Source organism: Lepisosteus platostomus, chromosome 13 (assembly GCF_059453375.1).
Source record: "Lepisosteus platostomus isolate fLepPlt1 chromosome 13, fLepPlt1.hap1, whole genome shotgun sequence".
Taxonomy (NCBI): domain Eukaryota; kingdom Metazoa; phylum Chordata; class Actinopteri; order Semionotiformes; family Lepisosteidae; genus Lepisosteus; species Lepisosteus platostomus.
This window is the reverse complement of record NC_142623.1, coordinates 34,896,556-34,903,792: the sequence shown is the minus strand read 5'-3', so window position 1 is coordinate 34,903,792 and position 7,237 is coordinate 34,896,556. Positions and strand designations below refer to the sequence as shown.

The 7,237-nt window shown below is 36.3% G+C and overlaps 1 long non-coding RNA gene across 1 annotated transcript; it reads right to left on the bottom strand.

Moving 5' to 3' along the window:
* Positions 1 to 3,203: 3,203 nt before the first annotated feature.
* On the bottom strand, positions 3,204 to 5,946 carry LOC148650485 (uncharacterized). Its single transcript, XR_015925841.1, has 2 exons — positions 5,549 to 5,946; positions 3,204 to 4,352 (listed from the first exon to the last, which is right to left on the bottom strand). It is a non-coding gene; the product is annotated as an uncharacterized LOC148650485 (long non-coding RNA).
* Between the last annotated feature and the right edge of the window lie 1,291 nt (positions 5,947 to 7,237).

Genomic DNA, 7,237 nt, shown 5'->3' with positions numbered 1-7,237 from the left:
TCACAATAAATGATTCTTGATTTGTTCTTCTCGATTTTGTTTTAATTTCATCCATACTAACATTCTTTTCAGGGTGGGTGGTCAATTTCCTAATGAGCAGTGAATAACAAGACAAAAGAATAGAGTGACCCACCAGGTTCCCAGAATAAACATAAATCTTAAAGCCAGCTCCAATCAATGTCCACAATCAAATATGAAATAATGACTCTGTAGGCTTTTCTATAGAAACAAATCCACCTCACCGTGCTGGTGATGTAATATATTGTTACAAATAGGGAGTTACGAAAATAGAGAAAAGCAGAAATAGACGGAGCAAGTTTATAATAATTAAAATGATGATAGCCTCAAAATGGTCAAATATATGCCAAGATTTTACCTGAGCAGTTGGTATAATTAGAGGTGTCTGAGATCTTTGTTCTCTGACACAACTTTGGCAGTAATAAATCAAGCACACTGGGTTAAACAAATGTTTATTAACAGTGACAATAACATACACTAAGAACACACAAAACTAAATACAAGTTACCTTACTAACAGACAAGGTGTCCTAGAGGCCTCCATCCTGACCAACCCCTGACCCATCACCCCAAACTGCTGCTATTTAAAATCCTACTGTATGTAACACCTTTACAGGCCAACAAGAGAGATCAACTTGTCTTCTAAATACAACAGAACTCAACCTACATTTAAATCTCTCTCTATAAACCTGGATGCTACAACGTGAATGGGAATCCTACTTCTCTATTTTAAAAATGTATTTATCTGAAGAAAAGCATTCTGTTTTGTTTTTGGAAGAGTCCATAGATCAAAAACGTAATAAGGGAGTGTAGCTCAGACGAGTATGAAGGAGGATAGTGTCAGGGCCGAAGGGAATGAACACTTTCCACCCTCTAATCTACTAGAATAATCACAGACAAAGGCTACTGGACTACAGAGCAAATAATTGTAGCAACCTCCCTTTAGTTGTATTAAAAGTACTGATTTTTTCACTATACAGCCCATAAGGCCTCCTCTTGTTAAACTTCTGAATTGAAGTTTACTTTGCGCTGTCCTATTCTACCTCAGTCTCCCTCATTGCCAATTTACTAATCACCTGGTCTTGCACGTTAAAATTTTCTTTGCTTCATTGCTTTATTTGATATGGTTATCTACTTATTTTATTGACTGCATGCAACTATATCTTGCTCTAGATCTGCTAATTAAATAAGAATGAATAGTAAAGCATTACTGTAATTAATTCAGGCTCTCCCAAAGAGAAGTATGTGAAAAGTCAATAATTCTGATAAATAGTCAGATGCATTTATCAGATTACAGGGATTGTAACAGGAATTTAGATGCTTTAAGTATCTTGAATATGCAATCTTAGTCCTATCACAGTCCTATTTGGTGCTTCTTTACAGAATTATAACTACTGTCTGATATTTCAAATCCCTAAGGGACTTTTGCCTACACATAGGACACTTCTACTAAAATAGCATTCATGTTATGTAAGATAGAACTCCAATTCTACTACCTAGGAATGGACTAAAATTTCAAAGGACTTCTCTTCATCTATATATGAAGTTTATTGCAGCTTTTAAGAAGGCTAAGGACAATATCACAAAGTATCAGTGTAGCCAGTTTGGTATGCGGTTTCAGAGTCCTAAGACATTCTTCCTAAATTTGGGAATTTATGTATGTCTGCTTCCTCTATATTTTCAATGAACATTTTTAATTCATTTTCTGTACATTTCTTCACATTTCTTCACCGGTTGAAGAAGTAGAATCTGCCAATGGATATGCATCAGAAAGTGAAGTCGATTTATGCTTTGTGTTGTTTGCAACAGCCATTTCAGTACACATTGTTTACAATTTTATAATCCAAGACAGCCGTATCAAATTAAGAGCTAAGATGGTATCAACAGACCCCTTCCATCCTGCGAACACCTTTTTTAAACTTTCGAAGTACAGTAGTTCTGCTCAGTTCTGAAGTAGTACCTATCTAGAGGCCACTAGGCAGCTCAATATGCTGCATATGAAAGTGTAATGTGTGTTTTAATCTAGACCTACACTACAGCAAATTCCAATCATCTTTGTTGACATAGCAACAAAGTATAGAATTTAACTAAAGTTTCTGAGCCGTTTCAATGTAATTTCCAAATTAGTCAAACTCATAAAAGGCACAGTGTAATGTAGAGGCATGTATTTTCATGAAAGACATTGATATCAATCATTGTATGGTCATAGTTCAGGTGGGTAGCTGCGTCAGCATGCATAGGCTGCAAAGGAACAAGTAATAGGTTTATTCCATGCTGAAAAAAAGAAGAAAGAGAACACAACGTTTCGGCCGTGGAGCCTTCTTCAGGTGTGCAAACTTGAAGAAGTCCACACCTGAAGAAGGCTCCACGGCCGAAACGTTGTGTTCTCTTTCTTCTTTTTTTCAGCATGGAATAAACCTATGCATTGTATGGTCATGTCCCAATCCATTTTTTTCAGCACATTTTAAGTACATATTTTTATGAACAAGAGTTAATTGACTAAATTAATTAGTTCAAACTTTTTAGTTAATTTTTTAGTAATCAATTAAAAAATACAGTTTTGCTTAAATCATATTTTCTGCTCATATTTACAATAGCAATTCATTCAGTTTCTTGTGGCAATGAATCTGGTATTATTTGAATATCTTGGGCACTGTTTGTAATTTTTAATTTAGGTATGCTAACCTGATAGACTCTGCTACATATTCCTCTTAGACTGGTGTTTTATCCATGGACAGACACAGTCCTATTTCTTGAGAGTCACACTGTCTTCTGAGTTTAGTTCAACCTGAGCTTTGACTTGAACATTCAGTGATGGATTTAACACTAATGCAGTGGACTGGAAGGGTAAGTTTGCCCATCAGAACTGTATAAGATATATTGGTGTGGGTCCCAGAATATGAGTGAAATAGAAACGTTCTGCCACATTTGTGCTGTTCACTAGCTGAATTGATTCACTTTCCAACAGTCTGTAGCTCCTGTCAGTGTATTCAGGAGGCATGCATCTCCCCTGATTGAGGTCGATAGATGGCCAAGAAGGAGGGCGGACTGCTGTTGAAAACACAGTCAATATCCCTCTATCATGGCAAAGATCTGTAACCAATGCTTACCAATTGCCTAGATGGAGCACTGGAGGTGATAAATCAGGAGTACTATGCCATTTAATGAACACCAAGAACCACAACAGAAAAAAAAACCAAAGATTTATTTTTTAGATGCCTTACATACTGCACATACAGTGTTGAGAAGATTTTCCACCAAGTGCAGGTTCAAGGTGTATTATCTTCGCTTCAGTGCAAAAACAAAGCAGAGGTTGATGGTGAATAATTCACTCCTGTATTAAAGTAAATGTTCCGGAAGCACTACACATTCAATCTCGAACATGCCAAACTCTCCTGCAGGCATAAATCAATATATCATCAGTGTAACCAGCACAAGTCTACAAAATAAATAGAGCCCTCTAGTGGACTATTCCATGTATTTCTGAGTATTTACAAATCCCATTAACAATCTACCACACAAGGGAAAACAATAGAGAAGATTACTAGTAAAACAAGGTACAATAATGGCGAGAACAAATATTCTATTGTAGTGAGTGTAATCCAAGTCCTACTATCAAGTGTTTCTATCAATTGATCAACAATACACAGCTCTGCTTTTGATTTGTGATAGCAATTTACAAAACACAATCCCATTGGTCACATGTGAGCTAACCTTGAGTAATGCTTGTGAATCTCATACAAATTATGTGACAGGACAAGAGTGGTCAAAAATTATTTATATTCCTTATACAGCAAAATGAGCAATACAATTATTTGACAGCAAAGAAACAACTAGGTGACAGCTGCTTTGACTTCTGGTCTTCCTGTAATCTACAGTGCTTTTTTTACTACTAGGTCCTCTAATTTGAGCTTTTTTCTTATTCGTAGATGCATTATTTCAGATAGAGTTGACCACAGACGGAGAGGAGCTCCTACGGTAAGTAGCATCTTCACGTTCCAAGTTGCATTTGGCCTGAGACTGACCCTCTTTTGGGACGGGAGCAATGGTGCAGTGGAAACAGAAGGCGTAGAAAAAGGCCACCAAGAGGAGAAAGCAGACGACGCAGAAAATGATGACGATGATTATGGTGTGTACTCTCATGTGGGTCTCCTCCACAGGCGGGTCTAAGGAATCGATGTGAGCGGTGGTGTCGGGAGACCCTAAAGTTGCTGCGTTAAAAATGGGGAAATCAGTCATGATGAGGACTCTTTCAGAATTCCAACACACTTTTCTTGTTCCAAACAGTGAGAATGTACCATGTGACCACAAACACAAGATGTACTTCTTGTTTGCCTGCAAAGGAAAAAAAAAATCATTACTGTTCAGCTTTGCAAGTAATGAAGGAGTCAAACATAACTGACTTCCTTTTTAATCACTCTTCATAATTTCATTCTGTAAATGATTGTAAACTTGCTACTTTTTTTACATTGCCAATTCATTTCGAACTACTTCTAATTGAGGGTCACAGGGGAGCCGGAGCCCAGGCAACAGGCACAAGGCAGAGTACACCCTGGATAAGACACCAGTCTATAACAGGGTAGACACACACTCGCATCTGGGGACAATTTTCCTGGAAGCTGATTAATCTACCAGTGTGTTTTTGGACTGTGGGAGGAAACCCACACAAACATGGGGGGACTTCATGAAGGTAACACCCCAGGTCCAGAACTGAACCAACAGCCCCAGCACTGTGAGCCAACAATGCTAACCACTGCACTACTGTGTTGCCATGAATACATTGCCTTTTGTAATTTATTGTAATTTATTGACCACAGGTGATGGACATTGAAGTGCATTAACACAAAAGAGTCAGTAAAATTACAGGGAAAAAACGGGACGAAGTGGACTGCATCCAAAGTCTAAGATAATCCTAACCTTTCCACATTCTTTCCTAAACTAGGACAATTAACGAAACAACACTTACTACACTAATAATGGTAAATCACATTGAACGTCTTAATCCTGTGAACAAATTGAGCGAAGTGTAGTAGGAAACATACAGTCAGTAAAGCCTCTAAGAAATAGGCCATTCAAGCAATTTAGTAATACAAACAGTTCAAATAATGAAATAAAATAGTTCTACTGTTGTTTACTTCTGATAAAATGAACTCTCAACTGTCAATGCGATGTGGTGACTTCATAAATATTTTTAAATATGCAATTCATTTTTACATATTAACAGATATTTTTATTGTATTCCTGTATTTGTTTTAGTAGAATAAAATAGAAAAAGCTGTATCATCTGTTACAGCTCTTTCATTTATTTAATTTGTTATTAAAGCCCAGGGGAAAACGTACCTCGAACTAGAAGAACTTTGACTTATCTCAAACGCTGAGCTGAAATTACATTTTTCTGAAAGCCTCATTGCAAATTTTTGACAGAATCCCACAGGTCAATGTAGAATTACAGATACTAAATGATTTCTTAATAAGGCATGAAATCATTGGTTTGATGTTGATTTTTCTGAACAGGGGTTTGGTTTACTTACCTATACTTCTCACATGTGAGTTCTTTTCCTTTTGCAGCTTCAGGAAATGCTGTATCAGTTGTATTGAGAGACACACATCACTGGCTCACTTGTCTTCAGGTTGAGAGCATTCTCTTCTTCACACTAGCTTCCAGGTTTCCGAATGACAGACCCTCTTTATCGCAGCAAGTAGCCAGTATCACCGTCAGTTTCTCATCTCCAGTAGGAGTGGTAGAGAAAAAAGAAAAAAAATGAAAAGAACTTCACCTAAAAAGGCAATGTTTCCATGACAACCACAGCGGAGAGACAGTGAAGAGAAGCACTGATTCTATGACATCAAGTCTGAGTAACATCACAGGTCAATGGGATGGGAAAAAAGAGGACATTACAAGGTCTGTTTTTCCTTTCATCTACCCAAATAAAATGTCTGAAAGGCTGTCTGTCAAAACAGGTACAACATCAAATGCTACTCAGTCTGACACTTTCCCTACACAAAGAGATTTTTAGTGCTGACAATGCCATCTTTAATAAATGCCCTTTAACAACAAAGATTTAATCTGAAAGCACTCTACATATTAACTTGCAGTATAATTTTTAGATTGTTTTTTCATATGATCTTGGAGGAGAGATGCCCTTATAGAAACCCATAAAGAACTGATTCTGCCACTGTGGTGTTCTGTGTATGTATTATGTTAGCATTCTACAATGTTTAGCTTCATCGTAATTTTCTGACAGAATTGCAAAGGTCAGAGAGGAGTTATTTATTTTAATGCATTTCTTGATTAGGAATGAAAACCTTTAATAATTAAAGTGTCTTAGGTTAATTCTTTATGTTGCCCACTATATTCATACACGGTTCTTGGTTAAAGTCTCTTACCATCTCTGGTAAAGTAAGGAATTCTCTTTTTTCAGTTATTAGTGTGAAAGGTAAATAAAAATCAATCATGCATTTTTTAACATTTTCCCTTGATTTCAAGGTACTTTATCACATTGATGAAATTGCTGGTTTCTAAAACAGAATATATAGTAGTTTCTAATAATATCCCACTATTGTTTCTGAGTCAAACAAAACATACTTTATTTGCTTATAATTGGTCAGGTTTTTACATTTTTACATTTTACCACTGGGTTAGTACAATCAGTATTATCAATCTAAACAAAAATATAAGCAACAATTTCTGATATATATAAAGTACATTGACAAAAAAGCCTGCAAAGTGGAAGGATATGAGTGAAAGCAAGAATACCTTTATCTATACAAAACAATATCTTCTTTGTGCATGGTGGAATTAGTTATCGAATTCTCCAAAAGTATAAATAATGCAAGAGACATAATGTACTTTTCAGGATATCAATTTAACTGCAGTATGAATGTATTAATTAGAGTGTTGAATTATGCAATCCCCAATGTAATTCAAATGCAATTATCCTACAATCCTACAATTAAAAAACTGTAGTAACGCAATCAAAACTCCAGCCACTGCTAGTTTAATGTAGCTGGAGCAATTAATAAACTGCAGTTTGAAAGCTGTTGGCTCCACCTACTGACGGCACTGCAAAACACACACACAAGACTGGAATGCCATGGACTACTAGCAAGGATTCAGAAGGAAAATTATTTCCTTAAAAAAGTTCAATTCTAGTAACTGGCCTCAAAACCCAGTTGTTAATTCTCGTGTTTTTGTGTAAGTAGTAACACTACGCTTTATC